The 13,403-nt window shown below is 44.2% G+C and overlaps 1 protein-coding gene across 2 annotated transcripts in view; it reads left to right on the top strand.

Moving 5' to 3' along the window:
• The window catches only part of gcgrb (glucagon receptor b), a 38,998-nt gene continuing 25,595 nt past the window's right edge, over positions 1–13,403 (top strand). For both annotated transcript variants that reach the window (XM_035638196.2, XM_035638194.2), the window contains exon 1: positions 1–382. The gene's annotated coding sequence lies outside the window, so the exon portion shown is untranslated. The remainder of the gene's footprint in view (positions 383–13,403) is intronic.

The raw sequence follows: 13,403 nt of genomic DNA, 5'->3' as shown, positions 1-13,403 counted from the left end.
GACACGAGCATGATCAAGAAGGAGCGCACAGCATCAGCAGCGGGACACTCAGCCTCTGTCAGCCCGACACTCTTAAGTCCAGTCTGTACCGGGAGAGAGAGAGAGAGAGAGAGAGAGAGAGAGAGGTTTCATTCAGACAAGTGATTTATAGACAGAGACAAAGAGAGGAAACTGAAAAGTGAGCGTGGACACGAGCGAATCTGAGAAGTTAGGCTCCAAGTGCAGTCTTTTCTCTCTCTCTCTCTCTCTCTCTCTCTCTCTCGACACGGTGATGGTGCGGGCTGTGCTCTCCGGACGGTGCCTGCGGTGATGGGTCGGGTCGGGGGATGAGCATCGGGCGGTGTGGGGTGCCAGGGGCGCAAGAGGAGCTCTGGGCGCTCAGGTAAGAAGTGCCCCCCCCCCCCCCCCAACTTGTAGTTGATATTTGCTCTGTGCGCCTGTGGAGACTTCAGCTATACGGGCAGCTGATTATTCAGTTTTCTCCTGGCCGTGGTCTGAACACTGTTTTGTTCTGGAGGAGAGCGGAGCCTCAACTTCTATGGGGGGGGGGGGGGGGGGGGGGGGGGGGGGGGGGGGACCCGGGGGGGGTCCCCTCCACATTCACAGTCACTTTCCACGAGTGCTGTGCGCGTGTGTGTGTGTGTGTGCGCACCGCTCTTGCCTGAAAGGTGTGTCTTCCTGGTCGGACCCAGGAACTGAGTTGGAATGTATCAGGCTACCTCTTCCTTTCTTCAACAATCACCTTGGGAACCACAAGTCAAAGTGTGACCTTCATCAATTATTTGAATGCGGTGCTGCCTGTGATGATAATAACTATGCACGTTAATGTCCAGGGCAGATGCATAGCTGCAGTTCTTTTGGTCGATGCAAGATGACGGGACGCCGGGTGAGACAGATGTTATGTTACACTAAAAGTGAAAAAGAGGCACATGGTCTCTTAAAGTATCACCACGAAAAGTTAGTTACAAAGCTGTTGAAGAACGAATGCAGGCACTTTTTCCGTGGCAGTTTGGTGTTTTTGTGGCTTCAAATGAAGCGGTACGTATAGCGGGGGGACTGCCATGAAGGGCCACAATGAGGCTGGATATAATATTGTAATGTGTGACTGCTGAATGATCATTTGCCGATCATGACATAGAATGGGCCGTTTTCCCCTCGGAAGACGGAACAAATATCCCTCCCCCGTCATCAAACAAGACCGTTTCTGGCTGTTGTTTTGCAGCCTGACGGCTGCAGAGGAGTTATTATAGTGTGATGCAGCGGCAGAGTCCCAGTAGCATGTCCTCGGGGGCTGAGAGTACAGCTGTGTTCATTAATAGTCAGCTTGCAGTAGCCTGTAGTGGCCACATCACACACATCAATTACTGTTATATCCATATTGGGGATTATAAAGGATTAATGTGTTTATCATCTCCTAGATAATTGAGCAAGGGTACGCATACATTTTTTTCATTTCAAAGAAAAACACATACGCAAGATGGCAGTTTGGATCCTGTGGAGGGAATACTTATCGGTGTGATGAATTCACAAGATCACCAAACCTATAATTGTGGAAGAAATTGATGGTGGAAATAAGCTTCAATGTGTGTGTGTGTGTGTGTGTGTGTTTGTTTCTTACTGACAGGCTCGTCATCAGAAAAATGTTGAGCTGTTGGCAAATTGTCTTTTGCTCCTGAAGTGGATGAGATGAGCTGATGTGATCGAACTTGCCCCCCCCCCCCCCCCCCCCCCCCCCCCCAAAAGAAAAAGAAGAAGAAAAAGAAATTGCCTGCTCCATCCATCCTGTTTTCCTGATTGCGCTCCACCACACCTGCTCTACACACATCCGTCTCTGGTCACAAAACTGTTTGCGGCCTCTTGAAAATGGAGCTGTTTCTCTCCTCTGTGTCTTTTCGCCCCCTCTGCATTTTCTCCCACTCTCCAAGAGGTAATATCTTAAGTTGTGCTGCCCGAGGGCTCGGCGTTTTTCCCCAGACATCAGACCACTCTTTTGTAATGGTATGTTTGCCGAGATTTGATTTGCTTGGTCAGGAGGGTCCGGCGCACAGATACAGGGAACATTTACAAAAGGACAGATATTGATTCACAGACGCCGGTCTTCAAACATGAAAGCAGACAAAGTGAGCTAATGTCTTTTCCCCATTAACTTCTTCCTCCTGACACAATCACGGTTGTCAAAAGCTCAAGATTTCACTGGCTAAATGTTTTTTTTTTCAATCAATAATCAGACAGAGACGGTGGGTCACTTGGCAATTGTCTCATTCAGCAGGCCTGTGGACAGAGCCTGTTGGGGCCATTGTTGGAAGACAGTGGCGGCTTCCAGCCATGACTGTGTCCATTAATATATTGCATCGTTTACCTCCTGCCCAATGGAAATCAGATCTTATAGGGTGAGGCATAATGTGAGGCTTAAATCTGAACATTATACATTAGAGCAGGTTCACATTTCACTTCATAAACTTCACAGTTGCTACGCGTGCTTGTGAAGGATGGAGTATTTTATGCCGCTCGGTCCTGTTCCTTCTTATCACAGTCTTGGGGGCAACATGGCGTGGCGACTGACACTGTCATTCGGTCGGATACGCCACTCTCGTAACACACACTGTCCGGAGAAGTTTCTATTTTTTCCCCACACATCCTGGCTGTAAGGTCTCGACTTACTTCTTCTGTGCGCACGGGAGTGTGTGGGCATCAGTGACTGTCACAAGGTTTTATACTTGACCATACAACCTGCGTGTCTGTTACACCGATTTGCAAGTAGAGCGAGAGGGAGTGTAAGAGAGGCTTGGATTTCAGTATTTCATTGGTCAAACAATAAAATAGTAGAACATTAGCATGTCGACCCAGCGATGGCACGAGAGGAATAGTCGGGATCAAATGATCGAACTCCATGCTGAGGGCGACATGCATGCGTTAACCAAATTTCCTTGCAATTGATTCAAAAGTTTCCGAGACGTTATACCAAAACCCACAACGCTCAAGTCATTAGGATTCATCTTCTGGGGAACATGAATGTCTGTACAAAATTCCATGTTCCCATAGTTGATGAGATATTTCAGTCTGGACCAAAGTGGTGACCAGACTGAGAGTACCATTCTTAAAGCCACACTAAAGCTTTCCTAAGAATAAACTATTACAGACTATAATAATATATGTATATAGATTTGATGCAGTGTTTTTTACAAGCGGCTCCAAGTTTGGTTTGTCTTGTCCTTCTGTCACAAGGACGTTACAGTGCACTTTTCTGTTGGGCAACTGACGCACATACCGCACCATTGTTGTGTAAATTCTTTATTTTCATATTCCTTATTCTGTCATATTTTTGCAAATTCTTATATTTTCTACATGGTTTTCCTCATATTTTGTGTATTTTGTAAGGTGTGTTGTGTGAGTGATACCTGCTGCTGTAACACCGGGATTTCCCAGCTTGGGATCGATAAAGTACCGACCTTATCTTTTATCTTATCTTATCTTATTTTCGCATCATTTCAAAAACTTAATTCATGGTCCTGACAATGTCGCTTGTAACTAACGGCTCCGCCTCTTCCATGTGAATGTACTCGTAGACCCAGGGTTAACTGAGCCAGTTGATATTTGGCTTCGCAGCACAGGTTATCAGGACGGCCACTGGGTTAAGTTAAGCCAGATAATGGAAACATATCCGGTATATGTTGAACTTCTCTTCGTATTACAGACCCCAGGAAGACAAAAACATTTAATTGCCCTCTTGAGCAATTTGCCAACAGATGACAGCAGATGACAGTCGGCAAACCTGGAGCCGAGCTCTTTCTGTGCGTCACGATTCTGCTCAACCTGTGTCATATTTAGAACGTGTTTGGCGGCTGGATTACTGACCGCCGAGTTCATTACAAGCACAGGGCATCACTGAGTCCCGTGGACAAGGAGAGAGCACTTTAATTAATGAATGTATTAACTCTGGTGTCAGCCAGGAAATTGTTTATAACAAAGCTGTTGTTGTTGTTGGTGTTGTTGAACTGGAAAGTTCAATTAAAACTTAAATTGCTTCACCTCTAGACACAACTTATTGTTTAAATGAATCAAATGAAATGTAACACCATCAGGCACTGGGAAGTCGTTTTTCTGCACTTTGTCTTAGTTCCTTTGTGCCCGGATGAACTCCCGGCTCTGAGCTGTACATTTTAGCAGATGATGCGCAGGAGCAGTGCACATTCACATCAAGCTTAATGATCACTCTCACTGGCCTTTTATCTATAGCATCACACAAGGCAAACAAACACTTAGTATGTGACTAGTACTATAATTAGTACTTTAATTAATGAATGAAATCCCAGGACAACGGCGTCTCCAGCATCCGATACACTCATGGATACATAATACAGTCAGTCCAACCTTTGATACCAGGGCAGGCTCACACTCCTCTCACCTTGGCACCAGAAAACACTCAACGTAAAAATCTAGAAGGGTACACGAATAATACATGGTCCATGGAATGTATCCGGATTAGTAGGGTTAAAGGGATAGTTCAGAGATTTTGAAGTGGGGTTGTATGTGTTACTTATGCATAGTTAATATGTTTCCTTTTGGAGATGGTGATCAGCGATGTGATCTCACGGACTTTGGAGGAGAAGAGGACGTAGCGTAAGTCTGAGTCCCACTGCTGCAGAGGGGGCCGACGCAAAACGTCGTTTTCGCCACATTTTAAAACGTTACCTTACAAAAGGGCCAACTTAAACGGCTGTCTGGCTGAAAACCGAAGCAGTGAAAACATACGTCCTTCAGCGTACAACTGAACGGGTATTTTTCTTTTTAAGGTAAGCAATTCAAAAATGTGGCGAAAAAGACGTTAATCACTGAACTATCCCTTTAAATGACGAGACCACTTGGTGAGAGGAAATGTGTCGCACTTTGGCAGCATGTCTTTCAGGTACATCGAGCCAAAGAGAATAACAGTACGCTTTGTTTCTCTTGTGGTGGACATCAGAGTTTCAGACGGAGGTTTATGTAAAAGACGGTCTTGCATATTTCATGTTAATTTTCTTTTGTAGACTCATCTATTTGTTCTTTGTGTTAATTATTCATTAGGGTTAGTTGAGGTACAGGGTGAGTCATTACGCAAGGAGCCTCACAATTAGTCACTCTCTCCTGTGCAAGCCATCACATCGCAAGCAAGCACACACACACACGCCCTCATGTACGCACTGTACTGTATGTACGGTGTCTTCAAATGTGGGGTCAACAAATCTTGAGATTTCCTCCCTGCTCTCTGTTGGAGGTCGCAAAACTCAACATGAACTATGAGCAGTTTTAAAACGTCAGCCATGAGTCGGGCAGAAATGTTGTCATTTTGGTTTTTTTTAAAAATCTTTTTACACAATTTTTTTCCCCTCCTTTTGTCTAAAGTGAAACCAGGTAACTGCTTCATTGACATTGACTGCATTCTAACAAGCCACATGGTTCAGCTCTCTGTTACGTGAGTGACAGAACAAAATGGCGTGTCAGTCTGCGTGTGTGTATGTTTTTTTATGCAAGCGTGTTAAGAGAAGGTCTGGTCCATAAACACAAGTGTCTATTGAATCAACATTGGCCCAGACCAGTTTCTGACGCATTTTGTGTTCGTACACACACACATACACACACACAGACACACACACACATACACACACAGAGACACACACATACATACACACAAACACACACACACACACACACACACACACACACACACACACACAGAGCACAGGCATATGTTTCAAGCACATTAGCAGCAGATTGGCCCCAACCTGATTTAACAGAGACAAACTATCTGTCAGCGATAAATCACATGAATTAATCTCTCCGTGTCTGATGCTGATGTCATCAACATAAGACACCCCTGTGGCTAATTAATCCAGGAAATGAGCGCAGTGCAGCAGGACATGAGACGGTACGCCTTATAGATGTTTTAAATTAAATTTTTGAAAAATTTGAATGTTTATCACTGTGAACATAGTGGCCACAGGTTAGGCAAGCACTGTCCCAATGCTGTCATTTGAATATTATTTTCACTGGTATGTCAAAAATCAAAAGGGATCACACACATCTGATAAAGGGAGTATTGACCACGTTACATATTAATGTATGTTTATTAATCTTTTCTCTGAGAAGAAATCTGTCCCGATGCTAGACTTGTACCAACAACCACGACAACAACAAAATAACATGCTGCAATAATCATAGACAATTATGTTCTTTAAATGTATTCCTCACCACTGGTGTATTTTACGAAACAAAAAACAGAAACACAAAGACATTATGTGTTGAGCGAGTATATTGTGGGTTATTTTGTTTTTATGAGTTGGCGTGTTCAGGTAGGAGATCATGAGTATGAGTACGGCTGTATAGAGAGGAATCAGCTCTAGGTGAACTGCAGGAGAGGAGACCAGGCGTTATGGGATGGGATCAGAATGTCCTTTAGTGTGGATGCAAGCTTTTCTGGGCTTGTGTGTTCTGTTAACAGACGGAGCCTGTAAGGTTTTGTTAATTTGGTTCCGTCTCCCCCGATGAGTAGCATCGTTTTCTTGGCCACAGTCAGAGCTGTTGAGATGAACGACTGTACTTTGCTTTCTTTTCTTTTTGTAAAAATCTTGCGTAAGCTCTCAGAACACTGTTTCATGTTTTCCGGCAGCTTCAGCTCCTCTCTCTCCACTGCACCGCACAATGAGGTGATAGCAGTCGTAATCGGCACATTCAAAAATCGAGGGAATTTAAATGGTAAACGGACTGCATTTGTATAGCACTCCTCCAGGCCCGACGGCCACTCGAAGCACTCTACACTATGAGTCACTCACACATTCACACAGCGCTTCTCTTTCACTCATACACTCATTCATCGTTGTTCTATCGGAGGCAATTTGAGTTTCTCCGCCCTGGAGCCACAGACCTGTTTTGACATATGCACACTCACATCAACTTTACATATTTCACTCAAAGTTCGGATGTGAAAAAACAACAACAACAACAACAACTTCTTCCACATTATTTTCAATTCCAGCTCTCGCTTTTTACAATACGTACGCTTGGCAGTTACATTAGGGTTAGGGTTTGGAGTTCCCCACTTCACTTGTTGCTGAGAAGCTCTCCAGCCCTTCAAGCATGTCAACTACCGTGCACTGGCCTCGTGTCTGGTCTGGAGCGGCATGACCTGGTTCTGCCCCCATGAACTCTGTAGACTCTTGAAAAGTCTTTTTGTTTTTCTTTGACGACTGTTATTCATGCTTTAATAACCTCTTGTGGACTTTGGCTTGTTCACTTGATTATTTCCTTGATTACCGTTCCTTGTGTATCATTGCCAGCCCTCCTTGTTGGTTCCTGTTTTATTTTGTAGTAACTTTCCTTGAGTGCGGTCGAAATGTCCTTCCTATCTACTATTCCTTGACCTCAGTGGAAAACGTCATGCGGTCAAGGTGTAACGGAGGACCCATAGGACATAGGAAAAGCCGACAGCGCTGCTCAGAGAATCCGACTCAGCTTCCACTATAGTACGTCATCACGGGACGGCGGATGTTATTGACGTGCGTCTGTCGCGGTGAAACTACAAATTTCCAAAGATGAACTACAAAAACGCAGCGGCTCCATAAGCATGTTTCAGTGTGTTTTACCACCGCGTGACATCAGATGTATAATTATCCATATGCAACGGTAACTTACATGATGACGTGCGTCTCTTCTGGGTCATATTTATACTCTTCTACTTCGTCTTCTTCTAGTTCAGATTGAATCGTTTACGTCCGTGCATGGCGCGTCACGTCTACTATCGCTGCCGCAATGAATTGTGGGGCGTCTCCTATCCTTTCGCAAAGGAAGCTCCAGTGTACCCTACGCTAAAGGAGATAGGGAAGGAAGCATCGAAGCACCTTTCCTGTGCATTTAGAGAATCCGAACAGCTCTTATCATGGCTGCCGATGAAATAATTCCGGGTGACTTCAAGATTTAGGAAACTTCCTAAGCCAATTTGACAATTCACCCCCATTGTCCGTTTTAGTCAGGTTACCTTTCTTGTTATCCCCTGTTTATTGTATATTGAGTTACTTTGCCCTCTGGTGTCTATTTAGTCTCTGTGCTTCTCTTTGTCTGGGTCCGTTCGTCCTGTCCAGTTTCTACCTGTTTCCAGTCAGTTAGTTCCAACCTGTTCTGTTTGTGTTCCTTTCCGCCTTGTTCCCTGCTTTGGTTTCTCTTCCATTTATTACAATTATTATTTTATTGCACTCTGATGGGGCGTCCTGTTCCTGCAACACGGCAACCAGTCAATAGGAAAAACGACAACCGGCGACGACTACAGCAGTAGTGAAAGATCATGGTTAGGGTTATTAAGAAAGATTGCAGTAATTGCAGGTCTCTCCCTCCACCGTCACTTTCTGCTTCACTGCATAAAAGGGCACTGTGTTTTCCACACGACATTATCACAGAGCGTGACGTTAAGACACAGGATCAGTTTTACCATTTTCTGCCTGATATCTGAACTGTAGTGAACTGCAGACGGTGTCATCAAACCTTACTCTCACTCTCGCTTTTAGGCCGACGGTGATTTGTTTGTAGCCATTAGCTGCTCTGCCTCCATACTGTGATGTTCATGTACAGTGTGAGCATGTGTCTGTGTGCAGTGATGACTGTGTCCAATCTTTATGCTGCTCTGTAACTTTCTCTGTCTGACAGTGAAATTGGAAACCATGAATTGGTCCATCACATTCATTACGAGCCTGCCTCATCCCTCACTCCACTGCTCCCTCTTTGCCTCCCTGACTATCAGGTCGAGTTCCTGGCCGACATTTAAATCCCCCAACTCACCCATCAGTGGCAATAACATGACGCATTGTTTTTATACCTTCATCATTCATTTAAACTCTTGGTTGTCCTGCTCTCCTCTTCCCATTCCCTTTTATTTCATCATCGCCTCATACTCGACATTAACCATCTCTGTATCCTCCACTAAATCTCTTTCCCCGTGCGCGCTCCCATTCCTTCCGCAGTGCTCCCTCTCAAATTACTGTGGTCCTAATCTCCCCGCATTTTCTCACTCCCTACCTTGAGCCGTAAAATTGAACCTCATCCCGCCGCGGCCCATCCCACTCATTGCACTGTCCGTGTATGTGTCTGTGTGCATGCAAGCGTGGGAACGACCTGCTCGCCCACTCTCCCCAAGTCCTCGTCCTCTCCTTTGACTTTCATCTGACCCCCACACCTGGAAATTTCACAGTGGCAGAATGCGCCACTTATGTACGTCCTGGTGAATTTGTATTCCCTCTACACTTAGAGACAAACGATGTCTGATGAGCCTTGTCAAGAATAAAAATGTGCAAAGAGAGAGCGGAATGATAAAACGGAAGAGGTAGAGAGAGGGAGGATAGAAAGACAAGAGTGCCGGAGAGGAAATCAAGCCACCAGCGAGAAAGTGAATTTTCACTCACAGTAAAGTTTCCCTTTAAAGTTTCTTTTAAAATACTATAATTGATCCAAATAACTGTTAATAACTTCAACTTGATATATTTAACCCATGCCAGTAGAGTGGCTCTTGGGATGGGGATGTTGGTGGGTCAGTCAGTCGCTCCTCAACTTTGGTCAAGACTGACATACTGTATCTCAGAAACTATTGAGTTGATCCCCATGAGGTTTGGTCCAAACGTCCATGTTCCCCAGAGGATGAAGCCAAGGCCTTTGGTGATCCCCTGACCTTTCGTCTATTGCCAGCAGCAGGTTGATTCCGTTGTAGGTGAAATGGCTTGACAATTGTTGAATGGGTTGCCATTAAAGGTTGCACTGACACATTTCTGTTCCCAGGAAATTTGTGTTCTCTTTTTTCTTCTGTTAATTCTTCAATTGTCATCAGTAAAGTTTGTTTATATCAGCATGTTAGTCTGTTTTTTTTTTATCTTAGTTTAAAGTCGCTATTCCTGATGACAGCCCCACAGAGCCCTTAGCGTGACTGTAGACAAAAGACAGAAAAATGTTTTCTGTTTCTTTTCCTTGAAAAATATATTGCTGTATATTGAAAAATATTGATGTGAGGGAAAGCCTGGAATGTCACCATGTAGGATTTTTTTACTAAGTGCAGCAAATGGTCCAAAGCCTTGCTGGGAGCAAAGCTGAACGGATCCATTATACATGAAGGGTTACTATCCCATATAATCTACTCCACTCAGCCAGGAAGATCGACAGGGAGAGGAGGGAGAGAGAGGAGAAAGGGGGGAGAACGAGAGAGGCTCCATGCCGTCTGTCTGACACTTGGACACATTTTGAGACCATGGACGCAGATCTTCCGGCCCTGATGTCTCTGGACGCAGAGGAATCTCAACTGACGCTTCGCTACTCACTCAATAATAACTGCACATAAATGAATTACCTCACCCCGGATGCATTTTCAAAGCCATGTGGGAACGTGAATGTTTTAGTTTTTTTCAAATAACCCGATCCCTGAGATACAAAGACATGTTCGAAGCTGAAGGAATGAGCCAGATTCCCGAGGATATGTCCATGCTGGACAGCGCTGAGATCATAGTGTCAAACTGGTGATGTCCTACTGAGCTTTACTAAAACAGGTTTTGTCTGGACACCCATGCATTCTTGGTAAAGTGCACGTGTGTGTGTTGTTATGTAATAGACAGTAGTGCTTGTGGAGACAGGTGAACCTTTACCCTCTGGGATATCACTTACCCCTCCATGTCTTTCACCGACTTCCAACTCATGTTTTAGTCATGTCTGTCGTCATGACTCCTGTCGTTGGGACAGCCATTGTCCCAGCTCTCGGCTGAAGTCTACCCTGATGTCCGTCCACTCAAACTATCCATCCATCCTGTTTGAACAGCGGCAGTGACAAACGAATACTGAGGCAACGATTTAAATGAAAAAGTTGTGAAGTTTTAAAATCCAACAGCTGTCATCACATCAGCTCAGGGAATTTAGAATAACAAGCAGGGTTGTTGTGGCTCTCATTTCATTTTAATTGGATGTTCTTCTGCTGAGGAGCCAACAATGCGGAGACAGGCAAACGTCTCTAATTGTAAGTAAAATAACCTGTGACAACACTAAACATGACAGCATCCAGAACAAATACGTGTGTGGTCTGTCGGCCTGTTGGTCCGCCACTTTAGTCGAGACTGAGATTTCTTCAAAGCTCTTAAATTTGGTCTAGTGATTCTTGTCCAACTCCAGATGATTCATATTAACTTTGGTGATTTCTGTATTTCACCTCCAGTGGGTTTCTTAAAGTGGTCATAAATCACCAGGGACATTTTCTGATCTGACACAAACATATTAAAGGTCTTGTGAGGTTTAGGGACAAAACCCATCTGCTGCCCGACCGATGTGGATTTTTGGGGACTGACATAAGGGAGTACAACATACATATGCTGATCCACTATATAGATATTGAATTACAGTAAGAAAACATAAATGCACATGCGCTTTTCTGCATCATTTTTCTGCAAAAGATTTCAAACATGACTGCCAATACTGATTTTGTTTGTGTTTGTCTGACGATTTTGATTGGCCAGCGGATAAATTGGTCAGGCTCTAGTGTGCTGAGTACAGTGAAGTAATATGCAACATAGAATTATGGAATTATCTGGATTGAGGCAAGTCTCAACAGAGCAAAAATGATGTGTATTGGAATGAACTATCAGATTGAACATGAGACATGCTGTATCTGTGGTAGACACAGACAGTCACGTGTCACAGATGTATCTTGTCCCTCAAAGTATAGAATGACATAATAGAAACACCTTTTTTTTTTTAAATCCTCCAATATTTGTCATTTGAAATGTTTTTTCCAAGCCCCAAATCTGCTGATGGATTAAATGTGGGTGTCTGCTGCAGCCTCTGTGAGCGAGACAGGCAGGATGTGAACATCACATCATATAGGCCAAATCATTTATGTGGTTATCATGTGATCGAAGAACGCGGGTATTTCACACAGCCGGGCGTCAGAGCAGCAACACTGTTAAAACACGTACAGGCTGAGTGTGCTGGTTATATTTCACATTGAGGGGGAACGAAACTGGAGCAAAGAAGCTAAATTAGAGCAGATGGGGGAGTTTGTGGTGCACAAGGCTCAAGGAATGACATGAACAGGGGAGGACAACAGCACGTCACTGACTGTTAGTGTTACAGTATCTCAGGTTCGGCTGCACCATTTTTGACCCCGGGAGTTACAGGAGTGCAATGCTAAATTTATTGAACTGAAGTAATCTCAAGCGCTTACAGAAAAAAATTACAGAACTAAAACATACACCACATTTTTACTTTGCATTATTGTTGCCTTTTTTCTAGATGTGTATTTGCACAATAAATCAGTGTATTGCCTCAATTGTCTTGTGAACAGGACCCGGGCTCTTTTATGAATCTTGATGGTTTCCAGGATGAGCAAACTGCAGCCAAACAAGAACAGGGAATTGGAAACAGGAAGAGGAAGTGGATTATATTTGGTATCTACTGTATTTGAGGATCAAGCAGAAGAACGGGGGCATGTGGATGACTGAGTGGAACACTGCGTGATATGAATCAAAAAGTTTTATTCAAATCTTCCAGTGTTCAGAGCTCGAGGGGCCCTCGCGTATTTAATACACGTCCGCAGGAGTCTGGTGAAAACATAGATTGCAATTTTTTATGTCCTCGCTGCCAAAAGCGCGGCAGAACGGAGTGGATTAAACTCCACTGTAGCTGCAGCGTGCTCAAATGTGGCTTTCAGTACGCATACGTGAACAAAAGACTCAGGTCAAAGATCCTTGCAAGGATATTGATTTTTGAATCACAGCACTTGAGGTCAATTGTGAATTGCTCGTGTTGGTCTCAGCCTCTTGATCATGTCCTAAAAACAAACAAACACCAATTTGTTACCAGATCAGCTCAACAATCATCCGCCGCAGCCCAACAGACCCCTGACACGATCATCAGTGTGTGGAGCGACGGCTCGGCCCACATCAATACGCTGTGGGACCTTAAACGTGGCAGATGAAGAGGCTGATTAACAAGGTCCCCCCTGCATGTTCAGTTCCACCTCTGCTGTCACTAAAAGTGCCACAACGCAAACATGCCTTCACACCGTGACACAAGGAAACGTGTTCAATGTCCTGCCAAACATCACCCTCTTAGGAGAAATATCATCAATATTAGACGGACTTGTGGCCTTTAATTTATCAATGAAAAAATTAAAGACATTTTATGAACTGGGTGACCTTCTCAAAGTTTATGGTAAAACAGTGTGTAATGCTGCAACATTTGGTGAAGGGATGTCAAAGATAACACAACTCTGTGTCTAACAGCCAGAAGCCAAAGTAGATTCATGTATCTCAGTCCAATCCAAATAAACTGGTTCTAAATTAAAGCTGTCTGCAGGGAGAGTGTGAGGGGTGCGAGCGCGACAAGGCTCCTGCAGCCGTCTGACGATGTTT

This window comes from Scophthalmus maximus, chromosome 8, assembly GCF_022379125.1.
Source record: "Scophthalmus maximus strain ysfricsl-2021 chromosome 8, ASM2237912v1, whole genome shotgun sequence".
NCBI lineage: Eukaryota > Metazoa > Chordata > Actinopteri > Pleuronectiformes > Scophthalmidae > Scophthalmus > Scophthalmus maximus.
This window is presented reverse-complemented; position numbering and strand designations above follow the sequence as displayed.